General features: G+C 49.3%; 1 protein-coding gene across 9 annotated transcripts in view; it reads right to left on the bottom strand.

Moving 5' to 3' along the window:
* ZNF532 (zinc finger protein 532) overlaps positions 1–26,644 on the bottom strand; it is a 130,290-nt gene that overhangs the window by 61,881 nt on the left and 41,765 nt on the right. The gene's annotated exons all lie outside the window — the stretch shown is intronic.

Here is a 26,644-nt window from a genome sequence, read left to right as displayed (position 1 = left end):
ACTGATCATTACAACTTTGAAGCAATTCCTCCAAAATGCTGTGCAGCACAGCCCGTGTGGAGCCTCTCTAACAAGCAGATCAGAACTATTAAACCACAGAGAACAGGTTCTGGGCTAACCACCAGAAAATACTGTTCATCGCTGGATTCGTCTCCTTGTCTTCACAAAAAGCTGCTTTCAAGTGTATTTTGACCTTGACAGCATTTCATTCTACAGGCAAAATTATCCCTAATATAGTCACTGTCAGATCTGGGGTATCACATTAAAAGAAATACAGGCCAAAAAACCCAATTACAGATTTCAATTCGTCCACAGAAGTGAGCATCCCAAGCCAGCATAGGCCTTCTGCTGCTGCTGCTAAGTCGCTTCAGTCGTGTCCGACTCTGTGCGACCCCACAGACGACAGCCCACCAGGCTCCCCCGTCCCCGGGATTCTCCAGGCAAGAACACTGGAGTGGGTTGCCATTTCCTTCTCCAATGCATGAAAGTCAAAAGTGAAAGTGAAGTCGCTTAGTCATGTCCGACTCTTAGAGACCCCATGGACTGCAGCCTACCAGGCCCCTCCATCCATGGGATTTTCCAGGCAAGAGTACTGGAGTGGGGTGCCATTACCTTCTCCGGCATAGGCCTTCTACTGCTAATCAAGTTCCATCTGAGATTTTTAAAAATCCCCAAGGAGCTCATTCTATCAGTTTTTATTTAATCCTAATTCTCCCCATGATGGTAGGGGAAAAAGAATAATACTCTCCCACCGGAAAAGTATAGCGTCCCTTCCACCTTACTCCCTAGTCCGGCGGTTTTACTGGTTAAGGGAACACACATCTGTCTCCTAATCACCACTCAGTCAACACAGTCATGCAAGTGACCATGGCAGCTGAGAAAGGTCCTCCAAGGAATCAATTCCCAGCAGGGGGCAACACGGACCCAAGAGCGGGACAGAGCCCAGGGGAGGGAGGCCCTCTCTTCCGCAGCCAGGCTAGGTCAGGGTGGACAACAGGCTGTAAAGAAGTGCTTCCATTAATCCCAGAGCCCTGGATGATGCGGCTTCAGGGAAGGTGCAGGGTTTCAGCCGTAACTACAAGAGGCGCGAGTGTGCTCGGTCGTGCCCAACTCTACAACCCCATGGACTGGGGCCCGCCAGGCTCCTCTGTCCGTCGGACTTCCCAGGCAAGAATACTGGGGTGGGTTGCCATGCCCTCCTCCAGGGGGATCTTCCTGACCCAGGGATCGAACCCAAATCTCTTATATCTCGTGTATTAGCAGGCGAGTTCTTTACCACTAGCGCCACCCGGGAAGCCCCCGACTAGAGAGGAAGGATATTTAAATACACATACTGCTTGGGGTCTTGACAAGGAGACCTTAAACTATCGGGGGGGCTGCTCTTCCTCCTCTCTGAACCCCTGGAGCACCCCATCTTCTGAAGCTCTATTTTCTGGACTACACCGTGTGGGTACTGGTCTCTTCCTACCTACTGGCCTGCCAGCTGCCTCGAGACGGGCAACGTCTCACTCGCCTTTGCACCATAAACGCCAGAGAACCAAGCGGACACACAGCTCAGAACACAGGAGGTACAACAGGAGCAAGCCTCGACCCCAGCACTGCGGCCCTCGGGCAGTGAGGGCGCCTCCCTGAGGTGGCTCCTTCAGTCGGGGCGACGGGGCGGAGGTCAGCCGCCAGGAAGGCAAGGCAAGGTAGGAAGCAGGGCGGAGAACGAGAAACTGGAGAGAAAGAGCAGAGGGAGAAAGAAACGGGCAAGAGGAGGAGGAGAAAGCGGGCTCAAGAGACATCCAGCGTCAGAGGAGGCGAGGGCCAGGGCTGGCTCCAGGCAACTGTTTTAAGATTTTTCTGATGTGGACCATTTTTCAAGGTTTTACTAACTTCATTACAATATTATCTCTGTTTTACTTTTTGGCCAGGAGGCATGTGGGATCTTAGCACCTCGACCAGGGATCGAACCTGTATCCCCTGCACTAGAAGGCTAAGACTTAACCACTGGACCACCAGAGAAGACCTCCGGGCAACTTTCAACATAGAATCTGCCTCAGCCATTTCTAGACACCTAGACTCTCCTGGTGGAGAAGGAAAGGGCACGCCACTCCAGTGTTCTTGCCTGGAGAATCCCATGGACGGAGGAGCCTGGTGGGCTGCCGTCTATGGGGTCGCACAGAGTCAGACACGACTGAAGCGACTTAGCAGCAGCAGCAGACTCTCCTGGGGCTTCCTAGGTGGAGCTAGTGGTAAAGAATCCGCCTGCCGATGCAGGAGATGCAAGAGACCCAGGTTTGATCTGGGGGATCAGGAAGATCCCCTGGAGGAGGGCATGGCAACGCAGTCCAGCGTTCATGCCTGGAGAATCCCATGGACAGAGGGGCCTGGTGGGCTACCATCCATAGGGTCGCAAAGAGTCAGACATGACTGAAGCAACTTAGCACAGCAAAACACCGAGAGAGGAGCCCATGAAAGAGAACAGATGAAAGATGTTAAAGAAAAAGAAAAAGAATGGCTATTTCCCTGTCAATATTTATTATGTCATTCCTCTTTTATATTTGCTTTATATCAGTGAGACCCTGTCTTACATTTTTTACTGAAGTATTTAATGATTTTTTTCTTGTATAATCTATTAAAAAAAAATCATGCATTCCTAATAAAAAATAACTATACAAGGATCACAGCAGAATCTTTACTCAGGCAACAATACACATACCCGTGAAAATTCACATTAACCATAAATCCATCATCAGGCGCTAAGACATCCTCAGCAATATTCACTCACTCTGGGACCCATCCTAACACTTCACAGAGAATTTCGCTGGAAAAACTACTGCTGAAGATGAAATAAGCACCTAGGGTTCAACAGGAGCCGAAGAATAAACCTCTTTCCGCTCACTTAGGTCTCAGAAGCCACACATACTTCTCTTTAGATGGTCTTGCTCAGCCCAGAGAGAACACTCTTGAGCCTCTTCTCTCGAAGATGGACAGATGGGTGCCTGCAGAACCAGACAGGGAACAATGAACCCCACCCGCCGCCCCCCCGCACCGATCAGAGTACAACATTCCAGGCAGATGATGACATGAAAACATCTACAAGTCAGCTCTAATGAGGACGTCTGATATTATGATTTTCTTTCTCAAATGAACTTGAACTGCAAAATATGGGGAGTGAAAACCCCATTTGTCAGACAATAAATCCACGTCAGAGTCCACCCACTTAGGAATAATCCCTGAATGTCACCACTTGTACTTTTAAGCATTATTTTGCCTTTACAAATTTAACAATCACAATGAGACCACCATTAGCGAAGCATCCCCATGGTCTGTCTTCACCAGCCATGACGATCCGCACATCGGTTTCGAGAGAATTCAAGACACAGACTCATGGACCACCCCCAAGTCCCGACTGGAGCTGAAAGAGCTAAAAGGGGGCTTTTCCATGCCACCGTTTATCCAGGGCTGGGACCCAGGCTCTGGAAGGCCCCGGTGGTGGCTCGGCTCCACCCAAGGCCTTCCAACCTTCCTTTACGGCTACACGGGATTCCTGTCATTTGCCTTCTCTTTATGGCTTTGGTGAGTAAAATCGTCATCAGGTTTCACACTGTTCACCCCAGAAGGCAGTCAGTTCAGGAACAAAAAAAAGAAAAGAATAAATACTACTCAGTGGGTGGCCCAGAACACACAAGCACAAGAAATGAAAAAAAAGGTCACCACGTGAAACAAGACGTGCCAGGTGGCCGGCAGGTCGCGTGGGCAGCGCGGCTCGCAGGCAGGCAGCGGGCACCTGGAAGAGTGACACACGCCTCCGCTGGCCCCTCCTGTTCACACGGCCGGCGGCCCCGGAGCACGCACACATGGGGGCCACACACAGCAGCTGCACCAGCAGCAAGCCTCGCCGTTGGGCAGGATGTCGCCCGCCGCACGGCCAGCTATCTTTCCTATCTGCACCACTAAAGGAGTGAGACATTACAAAAGCAGAGACATTACTTTGCCAACAAAGGTCCGTCCAGTCAAAGCTATGGTTTTTCCAGTGCTCATGTATGGATGGGAGAGCTGGACTGTGAAGAAAGCTGAGCACTGAAGAATTGATGCTTTTGAATTGTGTTGTTGGAAAAGACTCTTGAGAGTCCCTTGGACTGCAAGAAGATCCAACCAGTCCATTCTAAAGGAGATCAAATATTCATTGGAAGGACTGATGTTGAAGCTGAAACTCCCAATACTCTGGCCACCTGATGCGAAGAACTGACTCATTTGAAAAGACCCTGATGCTGGGACAGATTGAAGGCAGGAGGAGAAGGGGGTGACAGGATGAGATGGTTGGATGGCATCACCGACTCGATGGACATGAGTTTGAGTAAACTCTGGGAGTTGGTGATGGACAGGGAGGCCTGGCGTGCTGCAGTCCATGGGGTCTCGAAGAGTCTACACAACTGAGCAACTGAACTGAACTGACTGAAAAGAGTGAAGACCTGGAAAACCCCAGAGAGGAACCTTCATGTCTGCAAATACCCTAAGGGGTCCAGGAGACATTCCCAAAGCAGGAACAACTAACTTTCTCTGTGGATGTCTAGCCACACCTGCCCTCCTCCCCATTCTTCTGATCACCTGAGGTGTACATACGTTCTTTCTAAGAAAGAAGATGAACCTTGGGGGATGGAACTCTTTGGAGATGAAGTACTGGGACAGTGGAGAGCTAAGAGTGAATTAGCAGCGGTTTAAAACCATAGGAGTCAGCTCTCCTGGGTCCTTGGAAAGAATCCAGGCTGTCAGGTGAAAATGCGGGGCAGACGCTAGAAGCGCATCGTCCCGTCTGAGCCCTGAGCCCTTGGCGGCGGGGAGCTCAGCTCTCTCGGGTTGTATCATCAGTGTCACGAACGCCGCTCTCTGTAACGTCACACGTCTCTTCTGGTTCATAGAAATGTTTTTCATGCCCACAATCACGCTGTCCTCTTACCCTCACCCGTCCCACATTCTGGAAGGCAAGAGCCAATTTTCCATGGGTGCGGGGGTGGGGGGCGCGAAGAAGGCTTAAACTCCGTCTCATTTCTCAGTTCTATGAAGTACAAAGAGACATGTTTATGTTTGAAAGTTTCCTTCCTGCAATTCCTAAGTACTGTTTTAAAAATAGATTCTTTTGCTTAAAAAAGTTGCAAAAATTAATCTCGGTCATCTTTTTTAAAAGATAAAAAGATCTCATTTGCTCTTCCCAACCCCTCAACAGCTTGACTTTCAAACAGAATTAAGTTGTTATTGCAACAAAAGTCTTTCATTTCATTTATACCCTGTGAAATACAGCTTCCTTCAAAGGCACTAACTGTCGTTTAATTTAGAACTAAACCCCACATAAATAACATAGAATTCACTAACTGCATTTGTGCTTAATGGAGAATGTCCTTTCACCTTGAAAATGTCTGGTGGAAAGATGCTGGGCCTGTTTCTAAAGAAGGAAAATGAAAGAGCTCAAGTCTGTCACGTGGTCACTCTATTTCCTCCTATGACACAGACAACACTCTTCCTTTCCTACCAAAGTCGCTTAAAATTATAGTAAGCTATTTTATCTGTGTTGGTGAAAAGTCAAAAGTTTATCAAATCAAAAGAAAAACTTAAAGAAAAACCTGTTCACCCCTTACTCATACCTCTTATGCTTTGCAATAAAAAAATGCATGGAGCCATTTGCCAGTTTCCAACTAGAGGGTGATGGCTTAGAAGGCTCAGGCGTCATGTAACCACTGAACCCAACTTCAAACAATCCCCAGATACATACACCTGCAAAATGAACATGCAGAAGTCAACCTGGTGGACAGCAGGTCGGCTTCCCCGTGTAAATGAAGAAACTAAGCTTCTTTCGTGAAAATCAATAAAATGCTAAGTCATAATAATCCTAAAGAAAACCAAGTCCGCAGACCGCCTCAACCATATTCCACAAACTTTTCAAAGAACAGCTATAGTAATACAAGACTGCTATCCTTTGGGGGAACTCTGCTTGTCACTATTTCCTGGCATTTCTCTGGCCATAGAAGTGCTTTTCAAAGAAATAATTCAACAGATTAATGGATCTGACTCTCTCGTTTCTAACCTTCTGATCTTTCCTTCAAATATACGAAGTTCTTATAATGCACATTATACCATGTGTGACGTCTCATTTGTTCTTCGGGGAACATGATCTAGGCAGGTTTCCTGTGTTTTCAAAGAAATAAGCAGGGGTTGGTTTCTCCTGACCTTCTGCCTCCCAAGCCCTCCCTGCCTTCCCCCTCACACAAGCACTCACCCTGGGCTCCTCCTCCATCCCCAGCCCTTTTCCATCTTTGGCATTTTCAAGGCCAAAGTTATCATGATAATTCTTCAACCACAAATGAGGAAAAAAAAAAAATCACATTTCTTGTCCCCCAAGTGACCATTTTCCTTGTATCTCACTTCAATCTGAACTGCTTATCAGGGGGAAAGTATTTTCTCATTGCAACTCCACCCCAAACATTAAGCAGGTTCAGTTTCACAAATCTGCCTCGTGTTTTTTCACTTGCTTTCCCTAAACCAGCTGGAAACAGATGCAGTCTGTGGAGCTGAAAATAAACAACAACAAAAAAACACCCAATCAGCTACACCTCTGCCTCAGTGCTTCTCTCGAGGAAAGGTTGAGGGGCGGACAAGGAGACGGGACTGCAAAACCTGGCAGACACTCCTCTCTCTCTCTCTCTCTCTCACACACACACACACACACACACACACGGACGCACGCAGGCACACAGGCTTCACACACACACACACAGGCTTCACACACAGGCTTCACACACACACATGGGCTTTGCACACACACACACACGTGCATGCACACGGGCTTCGCGCGCGCACACACACACACACACAGCAGCTTCCCAGGTGACGCGCACGCACGCGCGCACACACACACACCCCCCAGGTGGCACTCGTGGTAAAGCACCTGCCTACCAATGCAAGAGACAACAGATGCAGGTTCGATCCCTGGGCAGGAAGATCCCCTGGAGGAGGGCATGGCAACCCACTCTAGAATTCTTGGCTGGAGAATCCCATGGACAGAGGAGCCTGGTGGGCTATAGTCCATGGGGTCACAAAGAGTCGGACACGACTGAAGTGACTTAAAGACACACACACACACAAATGGCTACGTGTGCATAGCTTAGAGGGGGAAAAAATAAGCAACAATAAATGGAGCTACTGAATCTTTTAAGTGCATGCCATTTGGAGGCCCCACCCAATCACCAGAAAGTCCCAGAGAAGAGCTCCCTTTATCTCCATCACTCCACCCTCGTCAGGCCCTGGGTGGTCTGAACAGTTAGTCAGGGCACCACGCAGCTCTAAGGCTTCTCTCCAGCCACTGGGAGGAAGTGCGACCCCAGACCACTGAGCACCCAGCCCCTCACCTTCCAGTGGGGGCGGTCCACCCTCAACCCGGCACGCCACCACTGAGACCAGGAGAACTTCACTTTCTAAACAGCCTCCACCAGGGTAGCTCCCCACGTGTCAAAAGTTCACACACAAGGTGAAAAGAACAGGATATACGTTTTAATTCTGTATGAGCTAATAGGAAACTACCTAAGGAGCTGCAGTTACCCAAAAGAGGCATCTTCTTGTTTCACTGAACCCTGAAGCCATCCATATTGCTGTCTGGTCTCTAAGTTGTGTCCGACACTTCTGGGACCCTGTGGACTGCAGGTTGCCAGCCGCCTCTGTCCACGGGATGTCCCAGGCAAGAACACAGGCATGCGTAGCTATTTCCTTCCCCAGGGGATCTTCCTGAACCAGGGATGGAACCTGCCTCTCCTGCATTGGCAGGCGACTTCTTTACCGCTGGGCCACATGGGAAGCCCAAACGGTATCAATACTGACATATGGATACTCTGGCCAAGGCAGCTTTTTCTTCTTCACTTAACACTGTACCTAATATTCCTGATTTGAAAAACAGCCGATGTGAAAGTTCAAACTGCTTCTGGAAACACGAACAGAGGCACTTGATCGTGCCGCGACTCCGGGAAAGACAAGAGTAAGCCCAGCCCACCCTGGCCCTTCGCCCCCCAGGCTCCGCCCACGAGGCCCTTCCCTGCCCTCCTCCCGGCACCTGCCTCCCCAGCCCCTCAGGAACAGAAGGGAACGGTCCCCACCAACCTCAGCCTTTGCCAGAAGCTCCTCTCGCCAACTCCTGGCCTACTTCTGGCATCGCTCCCCTCAACGCCAAGCACTCACGGGTCAAATGGGGGCTGTGCAGAAAGAAGCCGCTCTTCGTCTGCACTTGGTTCTGCAGCTGCCAGGGGACCTCGGGGGAGGCCCGCGCCTGCTCCGGGGAGGCCCGCGCCTGCTCCGGGGAGGCCCGCACTCACTTCGGGGAGGACCACGCCGGCTCCGGGGAGGCCCGCGCTCACTTAGGGGAGGCCCGCGCCCACTCCCGGGAGGCCCGCGCTCACTTCAGGGAGGACAGCGCCCACTCCCGGGAGGCCCGCGCTCACTTCAGGGAGGACCACACTTGCTCCCATGAGGACCGCGCCCGCTCCGGGGAGGACCGCGCCCGCTCCGGGGAGGACCACCCTCGCTCCCGGGAGGACCTCGCTCCCGGGAGGCCTGCGCTCGCTCCGGGGAGGACTGCACCCGCCCGGGGGGAGGACGTCCCTCGCTCCCGCGAGGCCCGTGCCCGCTCCCGCGAGGACCACGCTTACTTCAGGGAGGACTACACCCACTCCTGGGAGGCCCGCGCCCACTTCAGGGAGGCCCTCACTCGCTTCAGGGAGGACCACGCCCGCTCCAGGGAGGACTACGCTCACCCCTGGGAGGACTGCGCTCATCCCTGGGAGGACCGCGCTCGCTCCGGGGAAGACTATGCTCGCTCCGGGTAGGAATGCGCATGCCCAGGGGAAGAACACGCCAGCTCCTGGGAGGCCCGAGCTCGCTCGGGGGAAGATCGCACTTGCTCAAGGGAGGACTATGCTCGCTCCAGGGAGGACTGTCGCAGACCCCTGCTCCTCTCCTCCCAGAGCGCTCCGCGGTGTCACTCCATAGCCCTCTCGCTCCTTCATCGTTAACTCCCACCCAGCCAGGGGACACAGGCCGCTTCTAACCTTCCCCTGCGGCCTACTCCATGCCTCCTTCTGTCCTCCACCGTCAGCTTCCCAGACAACAGGCAGGACCCCTCCCCAGGGCCGCCTGCCTTCAGGTGCTGCCCTCTCCTGCACCACTGGCCTTTCCAAGCCAGTCCCCACCACCAGCTTGCTGCCCAGCTCCAGGACTTTTGACCACGTCTGTTACCCCTGCTGTTGTTAACTGCTGCTATTGAATACTGGAGTGGGTTGCCATTTCCTTCTCCTGGGGATCTTCCCAGGCCAGGGGTGGAACCCGTATCTCCTGCATTGGCAGGCGGATTCTTTACCACTGAGACAACAGGGAAGCCCTCTATTACTTCTACCTACCAGCTGGTGGCTCAGATGGTAAAGAATCCGCCTGCAATGCGGGAGACCCGGGTTCCATCCCCGGTGTGGGCAGATTCCCTGGAGAAGGGAAGGGTGACCCACTCCAGTATTCCTACCTGCAGAATCCCGTGGACGGAGGAGCCTGCCAGGCAACAGTCATGGGGTTGCAAAGTCAGACACAACTGAGCGACTAACACAACACCAGCTGAATAAACGTCCCCCAACCTCGATCTGGCAACCCAACCCTCGTGCCCTGTCCATGGGCACGCTGCCTTCACAGCCAAGCTCTCCATTGTTGAGAAGGTCCAATTCCACCCAGCTCCTTCCCCAACCCTTTCCACTCACCTGAAACCACTATTAAAAATCCAGGCTGTGGGAGGAGACCCAAGAGGAGACGGAACGGCTCTGTATCTCAACTGTGGGGGTGGACACATGCATCTACACCTTTGTCAAACCCAGAGAATTTTACCATGTGTAAATAAAAATTAAAGGTACCAAGAATGATGAGAGGCCCAAAATAAAGAGACCAAGTGTAACACAGAACTAACCATGTTACAGGTGGTTTATGGGCTGCACTTCATATGCTGTGGAACACAGACACCAGCTCTGAGGGACCTTGTTAGGCTTTTTACACACACGCAACACTGAAATACACTAACTCTGATACATGTATGACTAACTCACTTTGCTGTACAGCAAAAAACACAACACCGTAACACAACTATCCTCCCTAACACAACACCATAACACAACTATCCTCCAAGAAAATTTTTTTTTAAAAGAGCTGGATTTTTCTATGGTGAACAGATTTCTTTCTACAGGGCAGCCTCTATTTTGCTAGTAAATACTGTAACTCTCCAAAAAGAGGGATGTTATAGCTCCCAAATTCTGATCTAACCACAGGTCATTTTTTCCAATCCGTGAACAGAAACGCCTGAATGATTTCCCAAATGGCTCCACCAATTCTGTAGCTGCCATCACGCATTAGAGTTACATTAGCCCCCCTACCCCTTCCAGCTTTATAAATATTTACGAGCCAATGTCTAGTCGACAAAAAAGATGACTTTTAATACAACGTCTACGTTATTAGAAAGTTCTTTTCCTCATACGGCTTGCTTACTGGCTGTGAAAGAAGTATTTGTTCTGTGAGTGATGAATGCATGCACCGGAGCGGGATGACAAATTTCCTCTTTACTTCTCTCTGCAGCTCCAGGAGATCTACTTACTGACCCACATCCTTGTCATGTCGCTAATAAGCAAGAGCGTACAAAACTCACCCACACTGTTCCCTAAAATGAACCGGTTTCTGGGGATGGAAACCCTCGTGAAGAGAATGAGCTGGAGCGTCTCAGCACCGACATTCCCTGTGCTCTCTCGTCCTTGGGTTGGACGGTCTTCCACCTAATGGTAGAGATGGCAGCATAGCCCGGGCCCAGGGCTGTGGGGAGAGCCGACTGCTATTTGGGTGTCTAGAGGGAACCTTGTCACGACCATACTTGGTTGCTGTTACTGTGTTGCTCGGTCGTGTCCGACTCTTTGCGACCCCATGGATTGCATACAGCAGGCTTCTCTGTCCTTCACCATCTCCTGGAGTTTACTCAAACGCATGTTCATTGAGTCAGTGATGCCATCCAACCATCTCATCCTCTGCCACCCCCTTCTCCTTCTGCCTTCAATCTTACATCAGACAAAAAGCGTAACATTCAAACACAGGGGACGGGCTCGGAGATTTGCAACAAAGGTTCCTCCTCTTTTCATCCCACGACTGGCCCAGAGACCTGCAGGCACAGTCAGAAGACCTGTGCGGCTGAGGGTTACTTGTCACAGAGCACCTGGTCTGAGCAGGAGAAGAAGGGGGCAAAGTGGGCAGCCCTCTCAGCAGGGGGACTGGTACCGCAGGGTTCGTGGTTAGAAATCAGGGCTTGCTGCGTTCAGCACAGAACCCACGGGTGGAGGTGTGAGCCGCAGCTGGGTTTGGAATTACGAGGCCAAGGCACCAATGGCCCGCCGCTCAGAGCCAGGGAGGGGGACAAAGAGATGCCCAGAGCATCAGGCGGGTGCCGCCCTCCCCTCAGCCTGCCCAAGTCCTGCAGCCCCGAACCTCAGCCACACTCTGGACCGGTGCTCCCCAGGGGCGAAGCTCCCCCCGTACCTCAGCCACACTCTGGACTAGCGCTCCCCGAGGGCGAAGCTCTCCCCGAGCAGCAGCAAGCCTGGCAGTCACACCCGAAACGACCCACAGCTCTGTGCCCTGCAGAAGGCGGGCACGGGGCTGGGGTGACACCTGCCTTCTCCAGACCCTCAGGACCCCTGAAAGGAAGGCACCCCACAGGAGACCCAAGGATTTTATCAAGCTACGTTTTGAGTCTCAAGTCAGTAGAGCAAAATAAAACAGTGACAAACAATTCATGTGGTGTGGGGAACAGAAGACAATGACCGTCTCCAGCTGCTCTGAGACAGGAGTGAAGAGGAGTCTTCGTTTCGGGGTATGGTCCCTGCACGCTTCAAAGAAAGACATGGGCTCAGATAGGTTCTCCGACAGGGTTTCCCACAAAGGACAAATATGGAGAAGAAATCATATCCAGAAGATATGAATTTTATATTGTTCTATTTGCCTACAGTTTAATTGATCTCTTTCACTAAGTATCTGCTACCCCTGGCATTCTCCACCCTCTAAGCTACACCTTAAATTGGGAATGATAAATGCAAACCTCAAGCTCCTGGGTCCATTTTATTTCATCTGCTTATTTTGCTTTGATAAAACCAAATGCTCAAATTTTAACTTTAATAGGTTTTTAACTATCTCCCTAAGGTTCATGAATCTGTAAAATCCTTTTAAACACTGTAATAAAAGACACAAATCACAGATCAACTGTATCACCAACCAAATTCAGTCCAAATTTGTAGCCAGATTCCTATGCAGTGTTGATACTAGAAAAGAAAACACACTGAAAAAATAAATATATAAGAGCAGCTTGATTGCTCATCCAAAGAGCAATTTCCTCCTGATGCAGTCTAAAAATCTGACAGCTATAAAAACCAGGTCTGGGCAAGGGTATGAAAGGTTTGATAAAAAAGAAGACATGTGGCCTGTGAAGTGAACCCAGCCCTGGGGCGGACGCCTGGGGAAGACCAAAGTGAGTGCGAGCAGCCCCGAGACCAGGGTTCCTGATGCTGGGCTCCACTGGAAGGGACCAGCACTCCTGGGAGAAAGGCTGATCCCAGCGCTGGGCAGGAAACACGCAAGATGAGCCTGGAGCGTTCTGCAGTGCCAGAAAATAAGGAAGTGCTCCCAAACGAGACAGAAAGAAAGCAAAGAAACTGCACTGAGAGGGAACAGAGGTGAACGGAAAGCACTCCCAATGGCCCAAGCTGGTACAATTTGAGCATCAAATGAAGCAATACTGGATTATAACCTGAAATACAAAACAAACTGACCAGTGGCATAAGTGACGTGAATAATTGAATAAATGGAGAAAAGCAGACAGACCTCCTGTGCAGAAGAAATGCAATTAATTTACGTAGATGCCCTCCCCTGACGGAGGTTGAGTAATATCCCAGTCATTTCAACGACGCTCCTCCAAAAAGGACAGTATGCAAAGAGGAGAGAAAAGGAACTCCTCAGTGCAAAAGCCTCACAAACACTCTGGGCCAGGTGACCGAGGTCAGTATCAACAGTGATAAGTCATATGGAAAGCGTGTTCCCTTGCCTCCTGGATGGGAGCAGGGTTTGGGGAGAACAGATCCATGTGTATGTACGGCCGAGTCCCTTGTTCACCCGAAACTACCGCAACACTGCTTGTTAACTGGCTGTGAATGAACGAAGGAAAGCCGCTCAGTCGTGTCCGACTCTTTGCTACCCCATGGACTATACAGTCCCTGGAATTCTCCAGGCCAGAATACTGGCGTGGGTAGCCTTTCCCTCCTCCAGGGGATCTTCCCAACCCAGGGATTGAACCCAGGTCTCCTGCACTGCAGGCAGATTCTTTACCAGCTATACCCCAATACAAAATAGAAAGCTTTTCTGAAAAAAGAAAAGTACTCTTGATGTGACAGAACCCCAGGTTATCTCAGAAACACGTGACCCCAGCCTAACTACAGGAAATGCATCCGACAAATCCCATCTGAGGGACCTTCTAGAAAATACCTAGGCAGCTCCGCTCCAAACTGTCAAGGTCATAAAACACAAGGGAAGTCACTGCAAGAGGCGTCTAAGGAGACAGGATGACTAAATGCAACGTGATCCCCTGGATGGGCTCCTGGGCCAGAGGAAAAAGACACTGGGTAAAAACTGAGGCAATCTAAACAAAGCACGGACGTGAGTTTTTTGGGTTTGTTTTTTTTTTAAGACAGAAATAATGAATAGATAGTGGCAAGAGTGGGGGAGTATTAAAATGCAGAGAGGGGAGCTGAGACAAGAAGATGGTACTTCTATCCTTTTACTTCCAGAAGAACGCCGTCAAATGGCATTACAAACAAGAAATCATTCCTAAAGTGTTTAAATAACAGCTCTGCATATGTGGAGATTAGTTTTCCATTTTATCCTCTTACTGATAAGCTGCCTCAAGGTCGGCCACTGAGTAATCAAGACGGCTTAGTGACTTTTAAACCTAAGTTTATTAGAAACAGAATTTCCACAAGTTTGCATTCTCCATGCTTTCCTTGCACACAAAACCGAGGAGACGATCATTTGCTACCACAGACAGCACCAGGCTGCGGCCAGAGATAATTAGCGATTTATTTACCTGGTTTCTCTTTATGCCCAAGGTGCGCGTCGGAACTACTGAAAGGTTACCGGATAAAACAGCAGCCTATATGGGGAATTCCCTCACAATCCAGTGGTCAAGACTCTGCATTTCCACTGTAGGGGGTGTAGGTTGGATCCCTGGTCAGGGAACTAAGATCCCACGTGTCCAGTGGTACAGCCAAAAAAAAACAAAAAAATCTATAGAAATAAGTTCCTCCTAGCGTTTGGTTGAATAGGGTCACATGGAAAGAAATGAATCGTTTACCCGTTTCGCCATCCTTCAGGTATCTTCTAATAAGGCTGGCCTTTCATTTTTTTCTGCAATAACAATGTAACTGGGTTTTGCCATTCCAAAAGTTAACAGCTAGAATGGGAACTACTGTTTCCCTTTAAATGTTATATGCTGTATAATTTCCTAACCAAATACTAAAATCCATACATAACACCAAGCCAACATAAATAACAAGCCACAGACAGGAAAACAAAGCAAGGTACACATTTCATTTTTTTTTTAATTCTGATAAAACACACTTATCATAAAATTTACCATCTCAAACATACGTGCTTCATCTTTACATGAAATCCTTCTCTCTCACCAAGTCCTGTGCCTTCCCCTCGGCAACGTTACACCCGTCACGATCTCTGTCACTCCCCTCTCTGGGCCACCCCATCTTATACCCAGAAAAACATAACATGCTGCTCTCCAAGCTCTGGTTCAGAACTGCCAGATTAATCTTTCTAAAATGACATTCCCTGGTGGCTCAGTTGGTAAAGAATCTGCCTGCAATGCAGGTGATCCCTTCCTGACCCGGGGATCAAACCCCCGACTCTCCCACAGAATCATATGCATCGCTTTCCTCTATTAAAAATCCTCACGTCACCTTCCTCATGAAGTCCACATTCCTCGGTCTGACACCAAAGAACTCAGCCAGTCAAAGCCCAGCCACTCTCCTCCTGCAGGTCTGCAAGGATTGGGGATACACACAGCTTCCCTCCTAGGGCCATGCTAGTCCTTAACCCAGACCCTCTCTCTTTCACACACACACAGCTTCCCTCCTAGGGCCATGCCATTCCTTAACCCAGAATCTCTCTCTCTCTCTCTCACACACACACACACAACTTCCCTCCTAGGGCCATGCCATTCCTTAACCCAGAATCTCTCTCTCTCTCTCTCACACACACACAACTTCCCTCCTAGGGCCATGCTATTCCTTAACCCAGAATCTCTCTCTCTCTCTCACACACCCCTTTCCTCCTAGGGCCATGCTATTGCTTAACCCAGAATCTCTCTCTCTCTCTCTCACACACACACACCTTTCCTCCTAGGGCTGTGCTATTCCTTAACCCAGAATCTCTCTCTCTCTCACACACACACACCCCTTCATTAGCCAAATATGAAGAACCCATTTCTCAGGTTCTTCTGAAAGAAGAGCCTCCATTTCATCTTTAAAATGAGAACTAATAATAATTGCCAAATCATAAGACTACTGTAGTAAACGATATGTATGAAAAAAGTACCAAACACACAGGCATTAATGTTATTTTCTTCCTTTCTTTCTCTATTTGTTAGAATAAAAAACAAAGTAAGGAGGAAAAAAAGGAAAAATGTAGAAACGTTCTTGAGAGAAGAAAGTGAAGTAGTTTTCAGGTGATGATGGTTTGGAGAAAAAGGAGGAAGAGGGACATTCCTGGGTACCGTTCAGAGCAAAGGCCCTGGCTCCTTACTATATCTTATTTCATTTCAAAATGTTGGCCGCTTTCCTGGCATACACGTGCCTTTGAGTCCTGCTCTAGGGATCAGCCATTGGTGGGTCACCTGGAGTTCATACACTGCAAGAAATGCAGTTTCCTCTTAAAGGGCAGCAAACTTTCAGCTCACCAAGTAAAACACCTCAGTATATCTCTGACTCTCCTAGGACTCCTCTTAATTTTGAAGCTCTGGCCTCCCAGTCAAGGATAACCACGGACCAGCTGCGATCTCCAGGGGCTCAGCAGTAAGGAATTCATTTGCAATGCAAGAGACCAGGGTTCGATCCCTGGGTCAGGAAGATCCCCTGGAGAAGGGTAAGGCAACCCACCCCAGTATCCTTGCCTGGAGAATCCCATGGACAGAGGAGCCTGGCGGGCTGCAGTCCGTGGGGTCACAGAGTCGGGCATGGCCGCGTGCCTGAACAACAACAAGCTGCAACCTCACCCCTCCCGCCTGACCCTGGCCCAGCCACAGCTCTGGAGCGTATTCACGCGCCCACTGACAGTTCGCAAGGCCCCGGCTCAGCAGGCCCCAGAGGGCTGAGGACGAACCCGGCAGACGAGAGCCACGCGGGGAGGCCGGCACCATCCCCCGCGCCAGGAGCCCCCGTCCTTGAGGAGGGTCTGAGTCCTAAACCCACACCCACCAGTCAGGACCCTGCAGAAACTAGGGAGAAGCAGGGAGAGAGACCGGGCTTGGAGAAAGGCCAAAGCAAGAGTGAGCTGCGCGTCCCCCACGCGGCAGGCAGCCACCTCGTAGGCATCTCGTGCTCTGGAGAGCGGAGTTCCCTTTCTTTGGGCAAAGACGGAGGGAGGTGCAGAGCCTTCGGAAGGCATCTCGGAGTCCAGGAGAAAGGGGGACGGGCTCCCCGGCAGCAGCTCCACTGTCAACCCCAAAGGCGCGCCCGTGACCACTTAGAGAGGTCGGCGGGCCAGTCTCCACCCCAGCGGCTCAGAGTCCACGAGCCCGCTTTCCACACCGCCCAAGAGCAAGTGCGGACTGACCAGTGAATGCAGGAGAGCGAGCGCTGCTCGGAGACTGACAGGGACACCCATTTCCACAAGCTCAGCGCCTCTACCGGCACCCGGGCGCCTGGACTCGGAGGCCGCCCTTCCAGCTCCACGTCAACGACCCCACACAGCTGCTCTTCAGACACGTGAGGGCCCCCGAAGCCAAGAGAACACGGAGGCCGCTCATCTGGGCTCGGCAACGGCGCCTTCCGAGAGACCCGAGGTTTGGGTCAAGAGAGGGGATTAAAAAAAAAAAAAGGCGGGGGAAAAGACAGAAAATACGAAGGAAATTCCCACGTCTGTTAAAGGGCACTTCAGTCAATCCTCAGGACGCAGAAGTAGAGAAACAGCAGCATGTTTTTGTATTTTAATGTTTTATACACGGCAAGAACTTCCCGAGGAAGAATGTTGACTGAATTCATGGGTTTCTTTCCCTTTGCCTCCTGAAACCCTACAAAGATGACATTAAAAGTATTTTTTAAAAGATAAAAATAGCAAATGTATGAAGACAAAAACTAGATTTCTGGCGGCTTAGGGCTGGGGAATTGCGAGAACTAGGGACTGACAGATAAAAGGCGCTTTTTTTCCTACTCCATTTTATTTTGCGCAGTTAACTTACAATCTTGTGCTGGTTAACGATTGTAACAGTTGTGTTACTAGTATAAGTCATGTTAGTTAATAGTGTAACAACAGTTGTTCATTTACAATGTCGTGTTACTTCCTGCTATCCAGAAAGTGATTCAGTCTACATATATACGTATATTCTTTTTCATTACAGGCTATTATAAGATACTGGATATAGTTCTCTGTTCTATGCAGTAGGACCTTGCTGTTCATTTCTTCTTATACAGCACTTTGCATCTGCTAATCCCAAATGCTTACTTTATTCCTTCCCCTTGCCTCGGCCTCTGATGACCACAAGCTTGTTTTCCATGTCTGTGAGTCTGTTTCTGTTCTGTAAATAAGTTCATCTGCAGCGTACTTTAGATTCTACATGTGAGGGGTAGCAGAGGGTATTTGTCTTTCTCTGTCTGACTTAGTTTCACTTAGTATGATAATCTCCAGGTCCATCCATGTTGCTGCAAATGGCATTATTTCATTTTTTATGGATGAGTAATATGTCAAAAGCAGAGACATTACTTTGCCAACAAAGGTCCGTCTAGTCAAGGCTATGATTTTTCCAGGGTCATGTATAGATGTGAAAGTTGGACTGTGAAGAAAGCTGAGCGCCAAAGAATTGATGCTTTTGAACTGTGGTGTTGGAGAAGACTCTTGAGAGTCCCTTGGACTGCAAAGAGATCCAACCAGTCCATTCTAAAGGAGGATCAGTCCTGGGTGTTCTTTGGAAGGACTGATGCTGAAGCTGAAACTCCAATACTTTGGCCACCTAGTGTGAAGAGTTGACTCATTGGAAAAGACTCTGATGCTGGGAGGGATTGAGGGCAGGAGGAGAAGGGGACGACAGAAGATGAGATAGCTGGATGGCATCATTGACTCGATGGACATGAGTTTGGGTGGACTCCGGGAGTTGGTGATGGACAGGGAGGCCTGGCGTGCTGCAATTCATGGGGTCGCAAAGAGTCGGACACAAATGAGCGACTGAACTGAATATGCTTTTGAACTGTGGTGTTGGAGAAGACTCTTGAGAGTCCCTTGGACTGCAAGGAGATCCAACCAGTCCATTCTGAAGGAGATCCGTCCTGGGTATTCACTGGAAGGACTGATGTTGAAGCTGAAACTCCAATACTTTGGCCACCTGATGCGAAGAGCTGAATCATTTGAAAAGACCCTGATGCTTGGAAAGATTGAGGCCAGGAGGAGAAGGGGACGACAGAGAATGAGATGGTTGGATGGCATTACCAACTTGATGGACACGGGTTTGGGTGGCCTCCAGGAGTTGGTGATGGACAGGGAGGCCTGGCATGCTGCGGTTCATGGGGTTGCAAAGAGTCAGACACGCCTGAGCGACTGAGCTGAATAGTCATCCTCATCTATTCACCTGTCAGTGGACATTTGGGTTGCTTCCGTGTCCTCACTATCATAAATAATGCCGCTAGGAACACTGGGCTGGGTATGTTTTTGAATTAGTTTTCTGCAGATACATGCCCAGGAGCGGGACTGCTGGGGACCTGGTAAACCCATCTTTAGTTTTTTAAGGAACCACCATGCTGTCTTCCACAGCAGTGGCACCAATTTACATTCCCACCAACAGACAGGGCTTCCTTTTCAGGTGATGGAAAGGTCCCACAACTGACCATGGAGATGGTTACACAGGTCTTGTGAAAAGACCAAAAACCCCTGAACTGTATGCTGCTAATGGGTGAACTGTAGAGCATGTGAACTGTATCTCAATCAAGTTGTTACCACAGACATGTGTTAGACACCCACAGGACAGGGCCACGAGAACGGAGTGGAGGTCAGCGTAAGACACAAGTGCGGTCCGAGAGAAGGGAGAGGGCAGTGGTCAGGCAGCTACACTCCAAGGCCTTGCAGGATGGGGCCGTGGAGAAGGTGGCCAGTCAGCCCCAGGGGACGTCAAAGCTCAGGCATGGAAGGAAGGCGGAGGCTGAAAACAACCAGGGGCTCAAGTCCACACGCAGTGCCCTTGCTGAAGCCCAGACGCTCTGCCAGCTGGGGCAGCAGGGGAGGACAGGAGGAGCACTCTCCGGGTTAACCAGAACCATGGGGACTCAAGATTCAGCATCTCCGCTGTGGTGAGGGCTTCCCTGGCGGTTTGGACGGTAAAGAATCCGCCTGCAATGCAGGAGTCCTGGGTTCCATCCCTGGGTTGGGAAGATTCCCCTGGAGGAGGGCATGACAACCCTCTCCAGTCTTCTTGCCTGGAGAATCCCATGGACAGGGGAGCCTGGTGGGCTATAGTCCATGGGGTCCCAAAGAGTTGGATATGACTTGTGAGACCCGTCCGTGGAGTCAGCTCCAGAACTGACCACAGAGAAGCCGAGGATGAGGACAGGTCTGTGTGGGCACAGCCTCCAATCAGCTGGCCACACGCCTCGTCCTTAACCATCAGCAGACCTGTGGAAGAGCCTCCCACCCGAGAAAGACCACGGTAAACAAACAGAAGAGCAAGATGAGGACAGAAAGGCCCCAGAGGGTGGAAGAACACACCTATGGGCACAGACACCATCCCGAGGAGAAAAACCGGAAGTCACGGAGACACAGCCCCAAGGACAGGAAGAAATGTTTGAAAGAAGAGACGCAGCCCCCAAAGAACAAGAAGAAATGTTTGAAAGAAGAAGTATTATAACGGAAATAAAAGATAAAACAGGTTAAAAAAAAAGTCTGAGAAATCAGAAAGCAGAACTAGAAAAGAGATCTGGACAACAGGAGAAAAAAGGCACTAAAATTCAAAGTTCACTCCACTTGCTCCAACATCTCATAAGAGTGTTTCAGAAAGAGAAAACACAGAGACACTATTATCAAAGAGAAAATACAGGAATGACTCCCAAGACTGAAGGAGCCAAATCTCAGACTGAAAGGGTCCTCACAGAGCTGCCAGATAAATCTCAATTTCAAATAAATGATGACTACTCTTCTCCTAGAAGTCTCTTCCATTGTTTATCGGGGCTATTTTTTTTTCTTTTGCTAAATCGGGCAAGCCTCTGCCGTGACAGCACCTCCTAGGAAAAAAATGCCTGCACCCCCAGCCATGACAGAAGGCTCGAAATTTAAGATCAACCACAGCGTGGGAGTCCCTGGGCCCCAGGCGGTAGTGGGCGCTTTGGCCCCTGGATCCCCACACCCACCGGTGGGGCGCCGGGCACCCCGCCTCTGGACCAGAGGAGGCAGACACTGCCCAGCACCCCAAGCTTTACACGACGCATGTATCTGAACGTAGGGAGCTGCCTTTTTTTTTTTCCTTTTCAGTCTCATAGGAAAGTTTTGTTTCTGTGGTGGTTTGTTTTTTAACTTTTTGCAAACTAGCTGAAAGGAGTGGGAATTACAGTAGGGAGACAGATGGGACGGGTGTGGGGCGGGTGTTGGGTGGGTGAGCCCGTCCCTGCCCCCGGGGGGCAATGCCCCTGCCACCCCCCACGCCCCCCACCCCAGCACAGAAGGTGCAGGTTTGGAGCTTACAACTGCCTGGAAAGGCTTAAGTAAAAAAAATAAAGCTCCCAACAACGACCCCGTTAGGGGAGTCCACCCACAAGCCGGCTGGTCCCCGGGAGGAGGCCCGGCCACAGCTGGTGAGCGGCCCGGGACCAGCATCCAGGCGGGCGGCCCTCGCCCTCCTGCCGTCACTCGGCTCAGGGGGCCAGTCCAAGCGTGAGGATGTCTCCAGACCCCCGGTCTTGAGGGGGAGACCGGAGGAAAGGGCTTCCAGGCCCTGGGTGAAACAGGGGCCAGGCCTGAGCTGCGGCCTGACTTAAAACCTTTTAAATATTTAGGCATATGGTATATACCTTTTAAATATTTAAATATCTCTCCTGAATATTTCATTACGCCTTTTAAATATTTAGCCGTCTGGGCTCCATTTGCAGTCTCTGCCTCAGGCCCTGCAACATTAAGGGCAGGCCTGCGGGGCATTATTATTATTATTATTATTACTATTCCTGTTTCATGTATGGGACAGAGAAAGCTTAAGTACGCTGCTCAAGGACAAGACAGCGAGAGAAGGGTCGAGGGCGGACGACAACCCTGACCTTCTGCCTCCACGGCCCAGGCTCACAATCCCTACCAGAACAGCCAGCCAGAAGGTAATTTCTAAAATGAAGAACTCCAAATTTAGCAGCGTTTAAGTGTATTATTCGGCAATGAGACAGTTAACAACAGAAGAACACATCAAAGAGTTGAAATTAACTGCCTACAGGGATGAGGACTGAAAAATACCGTTTCTTTTTTTAATCTGTGTGTACATGTATTACTTCCACAAAAAATTTAAATTGTTAAGAATCGTTAACCATCTTAACTTTACATCTCCTTCCTCAATGTAAACAACTCAAAAATCACTCTGCTCCCCAAGGCTCACTCCTCCAAAAACGCATCACACATGCTCCAGGTTTTGCCTAAACGGAAAGGCCAATCTGTCATAATACAAAAATAGTTCATTGACTGTAACCCTTTGGGTGTTACTGCACTCAGTGTGGTCTCAAAATTGTTTACAGTGAAATACAGCAAATCCTATTATTTGTCCCAAAATGTCACAGAGCTGAAAACCCCAAAATAGTCATCTCCTTTTTTTTCTCTGTCATTGTTGGTCACACCACTCGGCATGCGAGACCTTAGTTCCCTGACCAGGGGCCAAACTTGCGCGCTGCATTGAAAGCACGGAGTCTGAACCACTGGAGTGACGGGGAAGTCCCCAAAGTCATTTCTGATTGCAAAATTAGGGGCCATGAATATTCAGAAAGAATTTTTAATGTATTTTTCTCTCCCAACCTCAATTTAGAGGGCTCTTACTCAGTGAGAGCTGAAAATAAAGGGAAGGAAAAAAAAAGGGAGAGAAGAAAAGCTTTTAGCATTCAACTTCTTGTAGATGATCTATATGCTGAAAAAACACCTATTTACAAAATTGCTTAATTCAGAAATGGCTGAAGTGTTCCATCAAACTTAGCAATCTAGGAGCACCAATAATTAAATGTGAGTAACAATTCCCCCTTAGACCAGAACCAGTATCAAAGAGAGATTCCAACCCAGAGAATTTTTTGTGTTTCCGTCCAAGTCCTGGGGTCGGGGTGGGGGAGAGATGACAGAAAGAGAAAAGAAAAAGGCTTACAACCTAAGACTTGACCCCGGAGCAAAACCATAGCCCTTTGAAGAATGCAGTCTGTGTAGCCTTTCATGTCTCCAGCTAACTAGGCTGCCCGTTTAAAGTGGAAGGTCACACAGGCCTGAGCCCTCGCCTCCCAGCTTGCTCTTTCGCTGGTTCACCTTCGTATGCTCTACTCCTCAGCCAACTCTAGCTTCTTCCTGTTCAAAGCCTCCGGAAGACACCTCTGACTGACTGATCCCAGCCTACTCCCATCTGTCCAGTTTATCGGTCTCTTCAACATTTACGCACACTATTGCTGTTTTACTTCAGATGGTTAGATGGCATCACCAACTCAACTGTTCAAACATGAGTTTGAGCAAGCTCTGGGAGATGGTGACGGACAGGGAAGCTCGGCATGCTGCAGCCCACAGGGTCGCAAAGAGTTGGACACAGACTTAGCCACTTAATAACGACGACAAAAAAAACAGATTTAAGGTGGTTTAGAGCAAGAGATTCATATGTAAGACCAACAGCTGTGCAGGGGGGAGGAACATCAAGATGCACATGACCCAGGATGTCCCAGGCATGAGCCACAACTCTGCTTCCCACCCAGACGCCAGGAGTGGCTCCACTGGGTCACCACAGACGCGCCAGGAAAAAAAACACCGCTATCCTTTCTTTCCGCCGATCGAAGGGGCCTAGAATAGGTAGATTCAGAGATAGAAGACAGAACAGAGGTTACCCCCGGCTGGAGAAAGAGGGAAAGGAGGGTTACTGTTTACTTGATTCAGAGTTTTGTGGGGGTGATGCGCTCTTATGTTACATATGGGCTTCCCTGGTGCTTCAGGCGGTAAAGAATATGCCTGCAATGTGGGAGACCCAGGTTCGATCTCTGGGTCGGGAAGATCCCCTGGAGAAGGGAATGGCAACCCACTCCAGTATTCTTGTCTGGGGAATTCAACAGAGGAGCCTGGCGGGCTACAGTCCATTGGGTCACAAAGAGTCAGACACAACTGAGCAACTAACACTCTCACTTCTTTTCATGTTGTGTATATTTCACCACAATCAAAAAAAAAAACACACGCTGCTGCCCTGAACAGGGAGGACAAGTTACAATAAATATTCTAATGTCTGGTTCTGTTTTGCAGCATCTTTGGGGAAACTAGCTGGTATCAGCAAAGCCCTTGTAACCTCTCACAACCAGCAGTCTGAGACGTGCGGAGTCCTGATTTTTAGCATTTATCCATTTCTGTGATATAAATGCTTAAAATTCTCCAAGCCAGGCTTCAGCAATATGTGAACCGTGAACTTCCTGATGTTCAAGCTGGTTTTAGAAAAGGCAGAGGAACCAGAGATCAAATTGCCAACATCCGCTGGATCATCGAAAAAGCAAGAGAGTTCCAGAAAAACATCTATTTCTGCTTTATTGACTATGCCAAAGCCTTTGACTGTGTGGATCACAATAAACTGTGGAAAATTCTTCAAGAGATGGGAATACCAGACCACCTGATCTGCCTCTTGAGAAATTTGTACGCAGGTCAGGAAGCAACAGTTAGAACTGGACATGGAACAACAGACTGGTTCCAAATAGGAAAAGGAGTACGTCAAGGCTGTATATTGTCACCCTGTTTATTTAACTTATATGCAGAGTACAACATGAGAAACGCTGGACTGGAAGACACAAACTGGAATCAAGGTTGCCGGGAGAAATATCAATAACCTCAGATATGCAGATGACACCACCCTTATGGCAGAAAGTGAAGAGGAACTCAAAAGCCTCTTGATGAAGGTGAAAGTGGAGAGTGAAAAAGTGGGCTTAAAGCTCAACATTCAGAAAACGAAGATCATGGCATCCAGTCCCATCACTTCATGGGAAATAGATGGGGAAACAGTGGAAACAGTGTCAGACTTTATTTTTCTGGGTTCCAAAATCACTGCGGATGGTGACTGCAGCCATGAAATTAAAAGACGCTTACTCCTTGGAAGGAAAGTTATGACCAACCTAGATAGCATATTCAAAAGCAGAGACATTACTTTGCCAACAAAGGTCCGTCTAGCCAAGGCTATGGTTTTTCCTGTGGTCATGTATGGATGTGAGAGTTGGACTGTGAAGAAGGCTAAGCGCCGAAGAATTGATGTTTTTGAACTGTGGTGTTGGAGAAGACTCTTGAGAGTCCCTTGGACTGCAAGGAGATGCAACCAGTCCATTCTGAAGGAGATCAGCCCTGGGATTTCTTTGGAAGGAATGATGCTAAAGCTGAAACTCCAGTACTTTGGCCACCTCATGGGAAGAGTTGACTCATTGGAAAAGAGTCTGATGCTGGGAGGGATTGGGGGCAAGAGGAGAAGGGGACAACAGAGGATGAGATGTCTGGATGGCATCACTGACTCGATGGACATGAGTCTGAATGAACTCCGGGAGTTGGTGATGGACAGGGAGGCCTGGCGTGCTGCGGTTCATGGGGTCGCAAAGAGTCAGACACAACTAAGCAACTGATCTGATCTCATCTGATCTGACCATGGTACAATTCCAGGTACTGACATGACGTCCCTGGCTGGGGGGAGGGGGAGGGTGTTGAGAAGAGGCACCCCCGACGAGCTGTTGAGCCAGTCAGAGGCAGCCCCAACATCACTGATGCCCAAAATGTGTTCTCCTTACAGACACTAGGAGGGAAGGAAGAGTCTAGAGTCCAATGGTTAAATGAAGCTTAAAGTGGTTTCTTTACCACAAAACATCCCTGAATCTTCATTCCCACCTCCTTTGAGATCTTTTAACAGAGTGACATGCATTCTCAATCACCAAGAAGGGTTGGTGTGTGACATGTTTACCTGACCCACCTGACCTCCGGACCCTTTTCTCCTTGAAGAACACCTTGGCAGTGCTCCTTGCCTTCTGGGACGAAATTAAAGTGTTAGTCGTTCAGCTGTGTCTGACACTTTGCAACTCCATGGACTGCATGCAGCCTGCCAGGTTCCTCTGCCCATGGAATTCTCCAGGCAAGAATACTGGAGTGGGTTGTCATTCCCTTCTCTAAGGGACCTTCCCCATCCAGGGATGCAACCCAGGAATCCTGCATTGCAGGCGGATTCTTTACCATCTGAGCCACCAGGGAAGCCCCACCTTCTGGGAAATACCAGGTTAAAGAAATGAGTCTATTCGCTTGCAGGCAACAAGCAGAACCCCCCCCACACACAAAGCAGAGATGGCCAGGCATCCAGAAGACACCTACTCTGTGTAGACTCTATGCCAGCGGTGACTGGCACACCCTGTCTGACAATTCAAGAGTGACAAGCCAACCTGGGTCAAAATTTCATGACAATTTACGCAGAAGAGCCCAGTTAGAGCCTCTGCTCATTGGGTCCCGAGCCACAGGGATGTTAGACAAGAAGAAAGTCCGGGTACCATTTATCTTGGCCTTTCTCGTGGGACACTGTCTTCTCCAAGTCCCACAACGCACCTCCTTCTGATTCCAAAACTTCCTCCACCCAAACTTTAATGTACGTTAACGTCTAAAATATTCCAGGTGGGACCACAACAATTAACCTATATAAAACTGCCAAAATATCTAGAAAAATATTGATAGGCTAGTTCTGATCGTGACGTGTCAAGAAGTGCCTGACAACGCAGTAAGTCAAGGGCGGATCCAAAATGCAGGAAAAGGAAAATGAGTAATTAACTCCTTTGGGAAGAGTAAGGAGGTCAACAGTCTCAAAGCCTCACAAATTAATACCCAGCACGAGCCATGGTTTATCAGATTTGATTAATGAGAATATTATTTTCGTTTATCTTATTGTTTAAGCACTTCCTGAACAGAAGGCTTTCCACAATAAAAAAGATCACGTATTTATGCTTCTTTGCAAGAAGCGCCGACAGAGAGAAGACAATGCTGGAGAGAGAGCAAGAAGAGGACGGGGACCCATTACAAGGTACAGGCAAGGCAGCAGAGGGCCCTGACCACCTCCTCCTCCTCCAAGCGGCCTGAATCTGGAGCCAGAGGAAAC

The sequence above is a fragment of the Bubalus kerabau genome, chromosome 21 (assembly GCF_029407905.1).
Source record: "Bubalus kerabau isolate K-KA32 ecotype Philippines breed swamp buffalo chromosome 21, PCC_UOA_SB_1v2, whole genome shotgun sequence".
Classification (NCBI taxonomy): Eukaryota; Metazoa; Chordata; class Mammalia; order Artiodactyla; family Bovidae; genus Bubalus; species Bubalus kerabau.
The sequence above is the reverse complement of the archived record's forward strand: the minus strand, read 5'-3'. Positions and strand labels throughout refer to the sequence as shown.